Source organism: Aphelocoma coerulescens, chromosome 1 (genome assembly GCF_041296385.1).
Source record: "Aphelocoma coerulescens isolate FSJ_1873_10779 chromosome 1, UR_Acoe_1.0, whole genome shotgun sequence".
Classification (NCBI taxonomy): Eukaryota; Metazoa; Chordata; class Aves; order Passeriformes; family Corvidae; genus Aphelocoma; species Aphelocoma coerulescens.
The window spans coordinates 92,341,881-92,359,404 of NC_091013.1; the positions used below are offsets into that span (position 1 = coordinate 92,341,881).

General features: G+C 44.5%; 1 long non-coding RNA gene across 1 annotated transcript; it reads left to right on the plus strand.

Annotated features, from left to right (window-relative positions):
- The first annotated feature begins 3,502 nt into the window (after positions 1 to 3,502).
- LOC138111612 (uncharacterized) lies at positions 3,503 to 17,487 on the plus strand. Its single transcript, XR_011151398.1, has 3 exons — positions 3,503 to 3,589; positions 11,664 to 11,718; positions 17,402 to 17,487. It is a non-coding gene; the product is annotated as an uncharacterized lncRNA (long non-coding RNA).
- The last annotated feature ends 37 nt before the right edge of the window (positions 17,488 to 17,524 follow it).

Below are 17,524 nucleotides of genomic sequence, written 5' to 3' on the forward strand. Positions count from 1 at the left end.
AACTGGCACAGCTCTCAACATGCAAGCCCTATTCTTCAAGCACCTCTGTTTTTCCCACTATTTCCATCTAAGCCAAATTAGCCTTAAAAGGGAGAGAAAACTAAGAGAAACATGACTGGGCATTTGTTCTTAACACAGTAACACTAGTTGCATATATGAAAATGTAACATGTTTGAAATACCAGACAGATCTTAAAGAAGCATATTAAATGGTTAAATTTGAGTCCTAAAGGCAGGCCTAGCAGATGGAAACGCCTTCTAGGCTGCTATAGGCTCTTTGGCTCACAAACAAAAGACAGTGAATGAATTGTTGCTCTTTTAGGGCTGAGTCTCACTCTCATTGAAGTTTTGCTGCTGAATTTGGTAGCAGTAGGACAGGAGTCCTTTGTAACTGTTAGCATAATTATTACATTATACTTCACTTAGTGTGCTCCTCTATTTGTTGATATTAATAGTTCTGTAAATCCCTCAGTTGACATTGAATTAGGTTTCCTGTTCCTGGTACAGGAGACAAGTAAAGCCTTCCTTGTGATTTACAAGCTGAGTTAAGAGTTTGTGTGTGGTCCTGTGAAATGGAACTATGGACAGATTCCTACTTTGGCAGAGTCAGGAATCTCATCTTCTCTGCCACAGGATCAAACTGTTGTACCTAGCTGCAGTTTGGAACTCGTTCAGAACTAAGAAAGTCCCTTAAGTAATCCTAGGGCCAAGAGATTTGGCCCAGGGTACAGTTATGAAGAAGAGTAGAAAAGCAACACTGGTGTCAGGCTCCCTTACTGACAGGGAAAACAGCCAGCTACCACTCTGAGGTGGCAAGAATTGAAAACCCTGCCAGGAAAGAAGGCAGAGATCCTGTACCAGTGTTGTTTCTGTCTTCTCATTGCATCCCTTAACGTGTTCTATCCCTTAACATGTTCTATATTGAATTATTATTTCCTCACTGGCAGCTGAAGTTCACGTCTTTTGTTCCAAAATGGGAGAAAAATCCAGAAGCAAACTAACTTCACCAACATGCATTAAGGTAAAGCCTATGGTAACCATAACCTGCTCTGGTAATTTAACATTCAATTTAGAGAATACATAAATGGGTGAATATATTCCAGAGGCTGTAATTTTTGATCATTTAATTTGATTCAATTAACATCTCCATACAAGGCGACCCATTGCACTGTCTGCAACAAAACAGCTGAAAATTCTGGTGAAAAAAATGGATTTTTTTTTTTTTTAAGCATAATTGAATTGAGCCCTTTATTTATTATAAGGAAAGTAATACTGATTTACTGTGGGGAAAAAAAAAGGCTCTATTTTAAAAGCTGCATAAGAAAATCATTCAGAGTACAAATAGAGTTGGGGAATTAAGTCAGATAAGTTTCCCCACCTCTCTCTGCTTTCTGTTCTAAGTAGAATAGTTTGGTTCTGCATTACCTCCAGTCAAAATACCCAAACAACCCACCACTAAAAAACCTGTATACTCCTGAGTGAGTTTCCATCTGCAACTGACTGAAGCCCTGCAAACAATTTGTGTGATGATTTACAGGAAGGAATAGGTTTCAATCCCTTCTCTTTGAGCTGTGTTGATTTGGCAAGGAAATGGGAGCAAAACAGTATGTTAGTCACATAATTATGAGACCTGGCCTAGAATTGCCGGTGAATATATGTGATGAGAAGTGAACTACCTTACATATACATAGGGGTTTATTTTAAATACATGTGGCTTAATAGAAACAGTGGCTAAATCAATTCATTACAAGGCTTTATATAACAAACAAAAAAAACATCCCCCCAGATCGTTTCACTGCAGTTTGTAACATCATCTTATTTATACTGTATATACTCTTCATTCCTACAGTTGTATCAGAAAACCTTATTTTTATGAAATTGATGGGTTTTGTCATCTGGTTTCTGAGGCCTTAGGACACATTTAGGACCTGTTTCCAGGTCTCTGCAATTTTCTCTGCAATTTGAAAGAGTTAGGAACTTTTTTAGCTTTGGGTTCTTACAAAACCCCCTCAGTTTCTTCAATATACTGAAGTTTTAAAGAAACTCAGCCTTGTTTTAACTCCTTACAGGTAGTTACATGCACACCAGGCATCTGTGACAAAATCACCTGCTGCAGCCATGAAAAGTTCGGTTTGCTGTTGTTAGGATGTAGTTACATTTACTAAACTTGCTGGTTTCCTACTGCTTTTGTTTAGGGGATGTTGCTTTCCAACCCTAGTGCAACTCTCAGTCTCATATCAGCCTTTTCTAGGGCAGCACAGCACGTTGACATTCCTGTATGAACGGACAGTAAAGGAGCCGCTTTGACGTGAGACGGAGAAAAGCCAGGGGCCGCCGCTTTGCGGGTCGGTGCGTGGGTACTTTGCTGCCTGGGCTGCCCTCGGGAGCGCCCTGCTGCCGTGCCGGGCTGGGGCCGTTTGTTTCGCAGCGGCTCCGCGGTGCTGGCTGGAAATCACGGCCCGTCTCTGAGGGGCTCCGCGGCCGCCGGGCGGAGCAGGGGCAGCCCGGGAGCCGCGTCCCTGCCCGGGCGGCGCGGGGTGTCCCTGCCCGGGGCCAGAGCCCCCTCACAGGCGCTTGGCCCATCGCCCCTGGGAAAGCACCAGGCAAGCGGCGGCGTTCCCGGGGATCCGAGGCCGGCCCGTCCGGGCTACGCATTCCAACTTCTCCCGCGCCCGGGCGCCGTGCCTGCTTTCGATTCCTGAAGGCGGCGGCGTCCCGCCCGCTCCCAGCGCTACCGAGCCGCCCCCTTCCCCCGCTCCCGGCCGCCCGCCCGGAGTTTCCTTCCCCCACCCCCGCGGGCCCCTCTTCCGGCCATTGCCCGCGTTCCCTCCGCCCCGGTCACACACGGCTCCCGGCCGGGGAGCGCCCGGCCCCGCTGGGTTTTGTTCCCAACTCCGCCTCGGCCCTTCTCCCGCTGCCCCCCGCCCCCCGCCAGTCCCCTCCCAGCCCCGTCCCAGCTCCTGCCTTAGCCGGCAGTCCCTCCCTCCCTCGGCCGCGTTCATTTCATACCAACTCTCATTCCTCGCATTCCTCACTTCCTCCTTTCAAACTCCAGGGGAAATAAAAACCCTCCCTTTTCCTCCCAAACTCCTGGCCGGCCGCCCCCCCCCCCGCCCCGCCGCCGCCCGGGCTCGCCGTCCCGCCGGCCGCGCCGCGCTCCTCAGGTGAGTGTGCGCTTTGTGCCTCCGCTCCCGCCGGCCCGGCTGCCCCCCCGCTCCCATCCCATTCCATCCCATCCCATCCCGGCCACCCGCCCGGCCCGGCATTGTTCGCCTCTCCCCGCCGCCGCGGGACCGGCAAGGGGGAGCCCCGCGGGCCCACCCCGGAGCCGCTCCTCGCCAACTTTTTTCTTTCTCTGCGACTTGGCGGCGGCGACGATGCTGAGCGGGAGGCTGACCCGCCCGCTCCCCCTGTCCCAGCCCCCGCTCCCACCCCTGCGGGCTCGGGGGTGGGGATCGGGCGGGAGCGAGGGGCAGGCGCGCAGTTACAGAGCTCAGCGCTCTCTTGGCAGAAAGTCCTGGAGCTGAAGGAGGATTTGAAGCCGGTCCCCGCTGCCCCTGCGGAACAGCAGCCGCTCTTGCCTCGCTCAGGTCAGGACACGCTGTCCCGCGGTGGCTTTGGCGCGGGGCGAAGGGGCGCGGGTGCCTGCGGGAGACGGGCTGGGAGGGAGCGTTCGGAGCCGCCCGTGTGCGACAGGCGAGGCACAGGCGTACAAAGGAAGCAATGGGAACATCCTCAGTGGAGGCTTCCCCCGCCGGGAAGGGGCTGCCGGCGCTGCCACTTGGGGAACTCGGTCGCTTTGCCGCATCGGCTGGAAACTGCAGCGCTAATGGGGAGAGGGGAAAAAAAAAAGGTTTCTGTACGGTTCGTAGATATGTGCTTGGCGAGGGTGGAGAGGTGGAGCAGGACTTTCTGTAGTAAATTTTCATGTAAATTATAGAAGATGTTTTTGGGAAAATCATAACAATCATAAGGAAGCCTATCTGTGAGAAGGTATGTAGGTTGTTGTAGTGCATTTACCGAAAGATGAGGAAATGTTTTCCTAGTTCAGTTATTCTGAAATTAAGAGTTGGGTTTTGGTGGCATGCCACAGGAAAGGATTAAAAAAGCCCCAGACAAGCCAAACACACAAAAAAACAAACAAAAAGCTTTCCTGAGTAATCTTTTATCTTTTAAACGGAGATAATTCCGTTTAAACAATTTCTGGCATGGGATGCTAAAGATAAGGCTTTTTTGCAGAAGAGGGAAGAAGTGTAACTCAACAGGTTTTAAGGACTTCTGTATTTTATAGCGAACGATCACATATGTTAAAAAAAACCGTAACAAAACCAAACAAAAACTCAGAACTAACCACAACTAATTACCAACTTTGTTTTTGTTTAACCTGGAGTTACTCTCATGTTACTTTCTAACCTTAAGAGTTGAGTTCTGCAATTCCTCTAGAAATAAACAACGCAAAATACTTTTCAAGTGCAGGGGGCTGAGGAGGAAAGGAGATTTAGGGATTTGGTTTACTTTTCTCTTTTCCTGTTACTGGGGACAGGTCGGCTTCCCCAGGACCTGATTGTCGTGTCTGTGTGCAGAGTGAGAGAGCGTTCGTTCACCTGTCTGTCCATCTGTCTGGGTAGATGTGAGAGGTTTTATTGTTCTCCCGCAGAAGGAAGTGGGCAGCAGGACAGGGCAGAGAGTAACGGGGAGGAGCGAGAGGAACAGAACAAGGGGGAAAGCAGAGCGGGTATGTAGCAAGTGCTAGGGCTGGGCTGATGCTGCTGTACAGTTACCTGTGCAATTAAAGCCTTTCGGTTTCGAGAGCTTTTTCTCATGACAGAGAAGAGCCTGGGATCGTCTTAAAGTGAATACAGAGCGACTTCTTCATTAGGGCTGCTGCATGCTGAGGGACTCTGTGGTTTTCTCTGGAACTTGGGTTGGCAGAGTGAAGGGCAGCCAGTCACATTTTCAGGGTTTTTTTGCAGTGGGTGCAGTGACATTTTCAGGTTTTTCTAAATCCCAGTGGGAATGGCTCTCTCAAACTAGTCTTATCAATCTCTAAACTGGGCTATCAGCTCATTGTTTGTGTCCTCTTGGAGGTGATCCTGGGAGTAAATAAATGTGCGTGAGAATGGTTACCAGGAATTTCTCCACTGTCTTGGATCCTGCCACTTCTTTTGGATTTTTAAATTATTGCTACCGATGGTTTTCAAGTATTTTAGGTTATTACTGTGATAAGCATTTTAATGTTGCTATATTATAGAACACCTGTGGGAAAATGGTATGAAAATAGTACTGCCAAGCTTTGGGCAGTAAAAAAAGGGCTCCATGGCACCCTATCTTGCTTGTGGTTTACATAAAATTACAGTTGCTGCTGGTTTTTTTTACTCAGGTATTAGTTTTGCACAACACAAGTAGAGTAAGTAGAGTTTTGAGAGGGTTGCTGAAAAGTACAGTTTCCAAGAGATGCTGCTTTCATCTCTGTTTGGATGCTCATTCACAGCTTTCCTTCCTTGGTATTATGTGTCGTTTTCTGTATCTTTCAGCTCTTGGTTCCATCCCAGCATAACCCATGGGGTGGGTCCACAAAGACTTGAGGCTGGCACTGCTGTGGACCTGTCCCCAGAGCCTCAAAGTGCTCATTTCCTTACTTGTCACATCTCTGTGCTTTGTCACTGGCAGGGACACTGGCACTGCTGTTCACTGCCCCGGGGCAGGGGGCTGATCCAGAGGAAAAGTAACACTAGCTTTTAGCAAGTTCATTTTCAGCCACATCTGTTCTCCAGTCAAGTTAATCATACCGTCATGTGCCGGTGTGTCTGGAGAAAGGGGGTGCAGTGATTAGGAGGTGAAGGGTGGGGGAAGAATGGGGACATTTTCTTAACAACATTGCCATTTTTCTCCACCTTAGGTGGTTCCTTGGACCATGTCTACAATAGCTCCTGTGAGAGTGAAATGGTTTTCTGTTTTATCTGACCATGACTGTATCTGAAGAAAGTGAAAATTTAGCATTACCTTTTTGTAAAGATCTATTATACTTTCCCTATAGCTCATGTTTGTCTTTTGTTCATTTGTTCGGTTTGGGGTTTGGTTTGGTTCTTCCCTCCCGTGTCGCCAAGCTATGTAGAAGTTTTCTTGGGCAAGTTTTTCATCACCCAATGTACATCAGGAAAGTTTTCTTACTCTACTGCAGCAGTTTTTGCCTTGCTGTGTATTTCTCTGAAATGACTGCTTATTATTTCTCTCTGCATTTGCACCTTCTACATTCTTACAAGCTACTAGTGAGGCTATACTAATAATAGTTTTCCATTTTCTAGGTCTAATTATTGGAGGTTTTTTGTACTCTTCCCTTTCTTCAGTTTATCTGTTTCTTTGTCAGAATGAGATCCAATATTCCACGAGTTGGAGTGATTCATCTCTCTTCATTGCCTTGAAGTGATATCTGAGCCCAGGCAGATTAAAGTCACGTTGGTCATTTTGCAGAAGCATTTGCTTTGCAGACAACTCCCTCATTTGTTCAGCATTGTCACTCTTGCCTGTCTTTAGCTCCTGCATCTGGCAGGGCTTTTTCCTTGATTTTTCTCTGGGTTTTCTTTGCATCACTTTTTCCACATAGTCCTATTTGTCTCCCTTGCTTCTTTCATTTTCTTTTTTACACTAACACCCTTTGAGTTGTTTCCACCCACCGATGTTTGTAAACTTCATGCTGTATCACCTGCAAGTTTCATTAACATTACCTTGAGTCAGTCTTAGATCTTTATTTAAGATGTCAAAGACAATTGGACTAGAAAAGATCCCTGCAGCAACCCAGTAGATGCACTCTGTATTTGTTGGTTCTGTTTGTATCTCATCATATATCACACCTATATTATATATCATATATATCACTCTGCGCAGTTTTGAAGCCATTAGTTAATTCTTGAATAATATGATCACTACTGTCCAATGCCAATCTGAAGTAATTTTTAGCTGTGATTTCTGTACAGAGTAACAAATGCTATTTTAAATCTAAACTTATTTCATTGTGCACTGTGTTCTTTTCATTCTCTACCTTCACAGCATTTCTGTCCTCCTTTGAGGAGCAGTCAGGTTTATTAGGATTTACAGTAAAAGAGATGCTGCTCTCTCTCCAACTTCTGCCAACAACCACGCTAAATAAATGCCAGCCTGTTCCTTTGTAGAGCCTTGTAAAAAAGCCATGAGTTGGCATGTGTGGAGCTCCTTACAAGATCTGAGACTAGATTATTAGAAAGAGTTCTTTAAGGTTAGGAGGTGGTGTTTTGAGTTCCTGGGGGGTTTTTGGGATGGGGGGAGGGTTTGGTAGGTTTTTGGTTTTATTGTTCCTGCCCCTTGGGTCCTCTGTTTTCTGGAGATGATGCAGTCACTCCCCTTTGTTTTTAACACCATATGAATTAGACGTTTTCCTGCTAGGGAGGGGCAGGTTTTCCAGTTCCTGGTGCTACTGGCTGAGTCACTGGCTCTGTTTTTCTGTTCTCATGTAGGTTTATAATTACCTTGTTCTTACCTTCTTTAGAATGTGATTGCCAAAGGGTAGGTGTTTTACGCTCCTGTATTTCTGAGCGCCAGTGGCTTTCAGAGCCTGGGTGCAAGCCTTCGAAACATCTGCTTTACTATTGCCAAAGAGAAAATAAATCAGCGTAACCTTCAAAGTACCTCCCTTCCAACAGTACGGTAGCCACTAATGACAGATGTCCAGGCATAGTGTAATCTCTTGTAACCTGGAATGCTTTAACTAAGGAGGAAACGTCAGGAGAACACAGAGCAGGTGTATACTGAAATGGAAAGGGACGATTTGCTGATGTGTCTTAAGTTCATTTTACCTGATCATACATCGCCATAGCTCATTGAAATAAAGCTCATTGGTACCAGACTAGCAAGACTTAGGCAAGACTTAGTCAGCTTAGGGGGGAAAAAAAAGGTGTAAAAGAGAGGTTTGTGTAAGAAGATTATATCCAAGCACACTCACTGCTCTTTGAATTATCTTTATAAAAATAAAATAATAAAATTCTATTTATTTCTCTGCCCCCACTTGTTTGTGAAGGATCTATGTGATCAGAAGAAAATAACTGTGCAGGTGAAACATGTAAATCTCTGCTTTTCTCCACCCAGTATGTGAACTGAAAAATAGAGTAGCAGCATCTTTTTGCACTGCTTTTGGTCTTAGGTTTTATTTGTAAGAACATGCTTTAAAAACTGGAGTAGTAGAGTCTGTGGTTGGCTGTGTCCCTTTAAGAATCTAGTTTTGCTTGGCTAGCTGCCCTTGTTCTCCTGTAGATTAATCCAGCAGAAGGTATATAACCTGTTGACCTTCCTGGCAAGAAGGGTCTGGAAGGGCAAAGAGATAAATCAAAAGGTTCATGCTTTCCTGTAATATGTGGGGACAAGTTTGTTTTTCAGTTTTTGACATTTCTTTTCTTTTTTTTTTCTTTTTTTTTTTTTTTTTTCTAACTGATTCCAGGTTGAGGGTTGGGGTTGTAATTACAGATTCTCATGATTTTCATTTGGTTTCTATGAAATCGTTCTGTGTTCAGCAGGTTGGAGATGGTGGCATGTTTATGCCACATTTAGAGAGAGGAAAGAGTTTGAACTCAAAATTACACTGGTCTGAGTTAAGGGTGGCTTTACTGTCTCGTATCAAACTGGTAGGAGCACTGGAATCTGGTAAAAATGTCTGGTGTGTGTTTGCTAGGAAATTTCAGACTGCTCTTCAGAAAGGTCGACTTTCACTAGTGTCAGCCTTAAGAACTGAACGTGTAAGCAGTAAATGTTGACCTGCTGCATGATCCAGATGGGTGTGTACTCCAAACCTGAGCTGGGGTGGTGCCTGAATACCCCAGGAGAGTGCAGCTGGGTTGGTAGCCATGAGGAGGGTTCATTTATGTGATGCAGGTGTTTCATCATGCCTCTACTTAGGTATTGCATTATGACAAGCATCAAACCCCTTTAAGCTCATGCCAGACTACTACTAAAATCAAAGCACGTGTAATTGGTTGACTGAAGGTGGAAAAGCAAAAAGAGCACTGAGCATTGGTCCTGTTTTATATACCTGTTCTGGCTGTTTGTGATTTGCATTTGTCTTAAGCCTTTAGTAGAGGGCTTAGCCCTGACCAGACAGGTCATGCCTGCAACACAGACCACCTGCAAGCACAACAGAAAGGGAAATTTGACTGCATTCATGGGTTGTGTGATCGCTGTCTGTCTATTCTCTTTTAAGTCTCTTAGCCCAGGTTCAGCTATTTCTTTTCTTGGAGACTGACTCTAGTTTTGGAGCTAAACATTTCACTGCTTTGGATGAGATTTGCAAACATCTGTCTCCTGTCTGAGTTCATGTGCAATTCTGCCATTAGTGTCATGGGAAGCTAAGCATGTCCGAATTGTGAGGCTTTGCTGGAACATCTATCTTTGAGTCCTAGACAAGAGCTTGAAAGATGTCATGAGCAGGAGGCAGGATTAGGAAACAAGAATTTGATTTTGATATCATAAAGTGGGCATTATGGGTCTCAGCTTAGTGTTACTTGTCAGCAAATACTCAAAAGATACCCTATTTCCAGACAATGTTAAACATGAGCCCCTCTGAAGTTACCACATGCAATTGCAAATCACTTTTAAAGTTAACCTTTTCTTGTCTTTTTTAACCCTATTCTGATTTTGCCATTGGGTGGTTCACTTACATCTTTGTGCTATACTTTTTTCCTTAGGTAAAATGGGGGCTTTTGAGCCTGATGGTGAGATTTTCAGGACAACTGAATTTCAGTGGAATTAGGAGCAAGGAGGTTTTTTTTAGGTTGCTACTGGAGGTTCCCTATCCTTAAATAATTAAGTGAATAATACTCTTTGGGAAAATGCTTGGCTTGATTTATTTCTGTCTCTAGCTTGGTTTGGTAATTCCCAAGTAATTTTAGTTAGTCAGTATCTACACTTGCCTGTAAAAAGGGACAGTTACAATTTTCCTGTGTTAGCTGACACTACCAATGCTTCTGAGAGAGAAAAGGGACGTGATTATCTGACTTCCTCCTGGTTCTTGCTTTCTAACCAGCTCCATGGAGAATGACTCCTGGTGACTGCTGCTGCTAGCACGAGGGTGACGAACCATTTTCACCCTGCCACAACCTTCGTCTGTTGGGGAAGCTGTGAAACACATGCCACATGTCTTGGAAAGTCAGGGAGAATGGGAGCTCTGGGAACAGTTCCCACATGGGAGATAACAGTGACTCCCCAGGAATTCCACTGTTCCTTTGAGAGCTGGGGCCAGCCCAGTCCGGGGCTCAATCCCAGTACAACCTGGCAGTGTCAATCTCTGCTGCCCTTGCTGGCTCGTTTTTCTCTCCCAGCTGAGACATAAATCACCCAGTAGTCATGTTGTCAGTCCAAGGCTGGTGGCCCTGTGATGTGGCTTGTACATGGGAGCTGGGCACGAGTTGCCCATTGCTCAGGATCGATCCCTGAGTTGGCCACCCCTAGACTAGTGGGATCAGAACTGGCCTTTGGGTTTTGTTGTTGGGTTGTGGGGGTTTTTTCTCCCCTCCTTAGGGCAGCAAGGCTCTGTGCTCTGTTTCCTTTATCTCAAATGTAAGTGATTGGATGGTGTGCAAGGCCACACACCGCCTTATCTCATCACATCCTGTTTGACTGCATTATCCAGGGCTGCACTGATAGAAGTTCTCCTCTCTCCTTGCTTTGATTTATATCACTCTGCTGGACACTACATCCTCTCTCTGTTTCAGCCAGAGCTAGCTACTGCAATAATTTAAGAGTTGTTTTGCTTTGCTCGGGAAGTCAGGTGCCTTTTGAACAGCAGCTGCTGCAGGCAGTTTCGGTGTAGCAAACAAACCAAGCTTGATTTTGTGTTAGGCAGTGTGACAAGCTGAATAGCTGGAGCCCAGCCTCCTGCTGGATATGATCTGAGGCTAGTAGTGCACGTTCCTTTGTAAACCAGTCTGATTCAGTGTTGAGACAGAGACAAAAATCTCACCATGCAGCCTGTGGATGTAATGAGTGTATTACCTCGCCCAGTACAGAGAGGGAAATCTCAGTTCTTTCCTCCTTGCCTGGCACTGCGGTTAGTTAGGAGCTTTTACATCCCCTGCAGCCAGTAACACTTACTTTAACTGGTTTTATTCATGGGATTATGCAGCGGTACTCTGGTGTCATGGGTAGATAGGGCCATTCACAGGGAATAGCCAACATTACTCAGGATTGCAGGAGGCCCGGGGCAAAAAGTGAGATGACAGCCAGGCTCAGCCCTTAGCTAAGCTGTTATGGAGTGTTTGAGCAAAGCCCCCTCAAAAGGCTCAGTGAACTGCACCCACCCATCTCCACTGTCTCCAGGTTGCTTTAATGATGGGAGTGCAGCTCCTAAGGAGCCTGAGGAACTGCTTGCTACCTGGTGCTGCAAAAGTGCTGCTACCTTCCTAGGTGCAGTTCAGTGCCAGTTGGGCTTGCTACAGTTGCATCCTTTTTTCTTTTTTCTGCAGAGACCTTGTAAACTTGTCCATGATTTTGTCCTCTTTTGTCTGCAAGCTTTAACAAATCTTATTTATTGTTGAATACCTGCTTTCCCACCTTTTCCCTTTCCGGTATGTTTTTCCTGCAGTCTTTGAGTTGCACCGTCTGGGAGCTACTCATCTACTGATTGCACTCATTTTTCTCTTTCAGAGGAGCTAAGCTATTCTTGTAGTGTCCCATAGAATTTCCCAGTCTTCTTCCTCTGGTAAGTTTGAATGCTATCTTCCATCTTGTACCTTGAGCAATAGGTTTCTTAGTATTGCAGACTGTTGCTTCCCTAAACCCAAATCTCCTTGTATTGAGTGCGTTGTGTAAGTTCATTTGTTAGGTGTTCTAGATGGGAGTAAGTGGCTAGTTATTCATGTTTCCAGGTTTTCTTATCCTTATATATATAATACACTCTAAAGTTTGAGCAGCAGGACATCATCTGTTCTAGCTGAACTAACCTTTTTTAAAAAAAATTCTCTTGACTGCTGATCTGATATGAAAATGTTGTGGTTCAGATCCTCTGCAGTAGCAGTATTTGGCTCATGTTACTGAGGTAGTGAATACCGGAATTGTTTGGGTTTGTTTGCATTTCAATGACACCAAGGAGTACCTGCAAGGTGAAGCAATCCCTGCCAGCACAGCCTGCACTTCCAGTGAATGAGACCGAAGGTGAAAGGATGCTCCTGGTAAAACACAGCTACTTCCTCAGGGTGCAGCCAGCTCAGGAGCAGGAGTGGAACCGCCTGTCCGACTCCACGCGGCTGTGCTGGCAAGCGCCCCTGCCTGGGAGGGGTGAGTGAATGGGGACATCTCTGCCCAGTGTGTTGTGCTCGATTCCAACAGGGAAAGGGGGTGGCCGTGGAGTGGGGGGGAGTCTCTTGGACAGAGCAGCTCTAAGAAAACTGAACAACTGGAGGCAGCTGGCTGCAATTTTTCAGATCCTCAGGAAAGTATGATTTTGTGTTGAGCAGCTGCCACAAACACTTAAGAGGGAGCTGTTACCAACAGTTATGACTGAGGGATTAATATTAGAAAGCAGATGTGTCAGACTATGGAGTCTGTTTAAAGATGTGCTCCCTGTCAGTGAGACGTTGGCTGAAGGGCTCTTGGCAGCTGTCTAGCCCTGCAGGATCTCTGAATCTCAATGAGATACCATTTGTGAAAGGAAAGAGAGTTAGTGTTGAAATTATCAGAATTGGAACACTTAAATCAAAGCTGCTGGAGCTGAAGTATTTTTGTGCTTTCTCCATGGTTTTTCTTTGTGAGTGACTTATTTAGAAATGACCACGGCAGAAAGAAAAACAGGCAGCAAGAGTGAATAAGAAACAGTATTTGGACAGAGTGAAACATTAAGAAGGAAGAGATACTGTGATGAAGAGGTAGATGTTCTTTGAGGGGTCTTGTGTCTTTGAACCTGGGACAGAAGCCATGCCTGGATCCTGTAAAGAAAGATAGTTAATCATCTCTCAGTAAAATAAGAGTGGGATCAGAATAAGAAAAACTGTAAGGTACAATCACAGAAGTACAAAAGCCAAGGAGTGGGACGTAAGTTCAGACTGAGGGAATCTCAAGAGAACAAACACCAAGCCCTGTGACCTCTGGCAAAACTTGCTATTATGAGTATGGGACAACATCCTCTGACTACACTGTTCCTAAGAACTGTGCCTGGTAAGGGAATTCACATGGGAAGGAATTGTGTGATTATGTCTGGGATGTCTGTTTAGTGCTTTCGGAATTAAATTCCCTCCACATCAGAAGAAAGCTTTGTGATTACAAACTCTTCCACAGGCAGAACTTAAAATAAATAAATACTAAAATATTTAGAAATATTAGAACATTGAGTAATACAAATAACTACTAGTTACCAGGCTGTATGCATGTAGTTACTATTGACTGGAAGACAGAAGCAAGCTGAAAGGTAGATGCTAACTGAAACATTTGTATTTTGTTAAAGAAGTTACTAATGAATATTATTCAAACTTTTCTTATAAATAAGACTTTCAACAATCTCGTGTTTCTGAAAAATCCTATTTTTCACCAGATTGCTCATTCAATGGGAAGTGATTTCACTGCCACTTTTCCAATTTGCCATGCTAATAAAGTAATTTACCACGGCGTTTAGCCCCCAGCTTCTTTTTAGTTTGCTTTGCTTGGTTTAATGAGTGGTCATCTTGGCCACCACTGAGTTCAGATCAACAGTGCAGGAGACAGAAGGCTTGAAAGTGTTCAGCCAAAGCAGAGACCAACAGATCAGATAGCACCCAACCAGGACTCCCTGAATTACTGTCTATTGCTTCTGAGCACAGAGTATTGCCTGGGACTGCACGTGGAGCTTACTAGTTAAGCAACATTATTTAAGGAAACTTTACAGGCCTGTTAAGCCTTTGGCATCTTATTGATCTAGAGGCATAGAGTTATAAGGATTTCCATGGCCATTTCAGTCTATGGAATTTCTTCAGAAGTTTTCAAATAGAAGTAAGATATTTTGCTAGTGTGCTCTGTAATCTGAGTAATTACAGAGATTTTAGCTGGAGATGGCCAAACATCCTTGATTTTATAGTCTGTATGGTTCCCTGTTTTTCATCATCCATCAGGAATAGCTTTAGTACCAAGAAGGGAAAGCAGAATCAGGCCCCAAGTGTAGAAAACTTGGGATTGGCCACAATAGCACATTTCGGTTCCTGCTGACCTAGCTGTAGCTTGAGATAGAACATTGCTGGGCAAGGCACAAAAAGTAAGAAGCATAAAAAAAAAGTGTCTGGTCACTTCAAGATTTATATAATTTCTTCTGACACTGCTATTACGTTCCACATCTCCCTTGATTTACACCAGTGTGAAAGTTCACATATTCAGTTCACATATTCTGTCTCTTGCTTTGTGGACTTCCCTTAATGTACAAATTACATCTGCTCAAGTCAGTGCAAGTTTCCTTTAAGTTTTGGAGAACAGTCTGGAGAGTTGACACTGCACTGAATAGGACATTTCTCCTCCAGTTATTCTGCCTCTTGGATTAGAATGGACTCAGATTTTCCTGTGTCACCAAAAGCACTTAGTGCAGGTGCAGAGCCTTGTAAAATATGCAATGATCAGGCAACAGCTCCTAGGGTGTGAATGTGGTGGGGGGAGGAGAGTTATGCTTCAGATACATTTATTTAGTTTCAGCTTAAGAGTGTGCCGTGATGAAATCATCTGCTAGGTATTCTCCTGTGTCAGCATGGACACTAAGGAGATGAAAATAACTGGATTCAAAGTAGATGCTTTTTATGGTCATGATGGTCCTTCATTCCCTAGGAGATGACTTTGTCTGCCTGTATGCATTGCTAGGGGATTTGGCTTGACAGCAGAGCCGTAGCTTCCAGTGACTGTGGCTTTGGGAGTCCTGCAGTTGAGCAGTTGGAGCGTGTTTTCACTTGGTGTGGAGCCTGCTGGCTCGTGTGAGGTTTGCAGCTCCCAGTGCAGGTGGTGTGATGAATACACTGCTGTTACACCTTGGGTTTCTTTCTGAACCCTCCATTTCTCAGCCTGTCACTGTAGGTTAAAACCAGCCTGGGCCTTGTGTTTGTGGAGATTTTAATGTGCGTTAGCTGTGGAGGGTCTGGAGGGCCTCCAGGGACTAGGGGTGCTTGGGGAATATCAAAAGGAGAACATTTGGAACAGATAACTTCTGTTTCCCTGTCAGAGTCTCCCTGTGGAAAGCTTACTCCTCTACACTGATTCCCCAGCAGGACAATCTCTTGAATACCCATGTAATTTTTTTATTAGCATCTGTCAGTGAAGGGGGGAATGTTTGGTGATGGAAGCAACTGTTACCCTTGGTTTCAGGGTCTCTTAAAGTCACATTGCTGGCCTTGGTGCCATTCACAGTGTGTGTGGGATGTCTGTCCCAGTGGTAAAAAGCCAAGTGTGAGCTCCCCTTTCTGCCCCTCTCACCTCCCATTTTATTATTTCTTTCCATATTCATTAGAGCTCTGAAATAGTATACCGTGGATCAAGAGGATTGAAATAATCTCATGTAGGTGGTGAAATGGATGGATGAGCAGTGGTAGGCCATTCCAGTGATTTGTGTGTGTCAAATACTGTCACAGGAAATAACTCATATACTGGGTTTTCTAAATGTCTTTGTGACCTATTTGTTAAAAGGCTGCACAGTACACTGTGTCTAATTATTTGTCTAATTCATATTGTCTATATTGAAATTAGTCAAAGGCCCAGTATTGTCTTACTTGTTTCCTTAGCTTTTAGTGGGTTTTGGAGATGTAAAAAATGTATCTGCTGCTGTCTTAAAGTCATTAAGGAGCAGCAAAACCTTCTGAGAGCCAGTGTTGTCAAATCTTTACAATTTCAGCTTTTGAAATATTAAAGTTCTTAAAGAATTTCACCTTTTATTAAAAAAAAAAAAATCTGGTCATTATGATCTTGGAGAAGATTTTAAAAACACAAAATCCAAAGAGGTAAGAAATGAAAAAAAGACCTAAAAAAAGTTTATGTCAGAAAAGCTTCTGGAGCCATGAGCCCTGAATTTTTGAAGGTCTGAGGTTGAATGAATGGACTGTTTTTCCCCTATATCAACTATGGCATAACTGCACATATTTTTTTCTAGCTAGTTTTTGACAAATACCACACCCAAATTTCTGCTCTGCTTCTCTTTACATTTTCACTGGGATATTTCTGAGCTAGAGAGTTGTTATGTCAGACCTCTCTCCTTACTCTCATATTCAGTGCAGGTTTGAGGATTCTGTTGCTTTTGGAAAAAAAGTCCTTAGTCTGATTTTCTTGCTCCCAGTTCAATGTGGTGATAGAGAGGGAAGTTTTAAACTCTGGCTGGATTCTCAAATGCTGGCTTGGGAATGTTCTTCATAGTCCAGATAACAAAGCTATTAAAATGATAAACAAACAGCTTTGGGATTAAGGCAGAAGAATGATCTGTGTCTTTAGAAGCCATTTGTCTCCTGCCTGGTTGACTGGAAGTGTCTGTGTGGTCTGAAGTCAATTTCTCAATGAGTGTTTCAGCAGCTCCGCTCAAAGGCTTCAGCCTCTCTGTAAGCATTTATAAGTAGACTATAATTTATTGTAGTTTTCAAGAGCTAGCAGCTGCCAGCTCAGGTTCAATGAGAAACCAATTTCTGCTCCTGCCCAGTGGCAAATCTACTAGCCCGAGTCTGGTAAATGATGAAGGGGCAGAGAGGCAGAGGAAACTGAGGGAATTTGCCCGAGATCATTCTGAAGATGAGCAGTAACAACAGGCTAAGCACCTTGGTTCTTGACCTGCTACCTAGTGCTGTCATCCCTGTACTGTGGTACCTTCTACTCCTGCCAGGATATGATGCTGGGATTTGGAAGACATTGCATTAAACTGTCTGGCTCCAGGAACGGCTTTTTTAAAGCACAGCTGATCCTTGAGAAGAAATGTCAGTGTTAGAAGTGACACCAACTACTAAGTCTGATCCAGTGAAACAGTATCTAAGAAAATTTCAACCCCAGTGCTCAGTGATGACTAGATAATTCATCACTGCTTTATTTTGCATAGTCTTTCACACAGACTGAATCCATCTATGTGTGCTTCAGAAAGTTAAATAACAATTACATGGATAATGACAGTGCAGGGAGAAAGAAAGAAAGCAGATAAGGACACATGAAGAATCCTCTGAGGAGAACTGGGAAGTGACAGTTAATGAGCCAAAGAGAGACTGGAGCAGGCTGTTTTTTTAGAAGGATTTGTAGAAAGGGTTTTCATCTCAACATAAATAAAAATCCATCACGTGGTTATCGTTTAAGATAAACTTGAAGTAAAACCCCTCCTGACTGTGATTTTTTTTTTTTACTTTTTTTTGCTTTAGTGTCTCCATTTTCCAGGCGAGGAGGGTTTCTAACTGCCCGATGGGATGTGCTTGCCGTTGCAGGTTCTGAGTCTGCTCCTCCACGTGGCACCTTGGAGTTTCTAGCTGGCACCATTACCTCCAACGAGTGGAGTTCTCCCACCTCCCCTGAGGGGAGCAACGACTCGGGGGGCAGCGAGGCCTTGG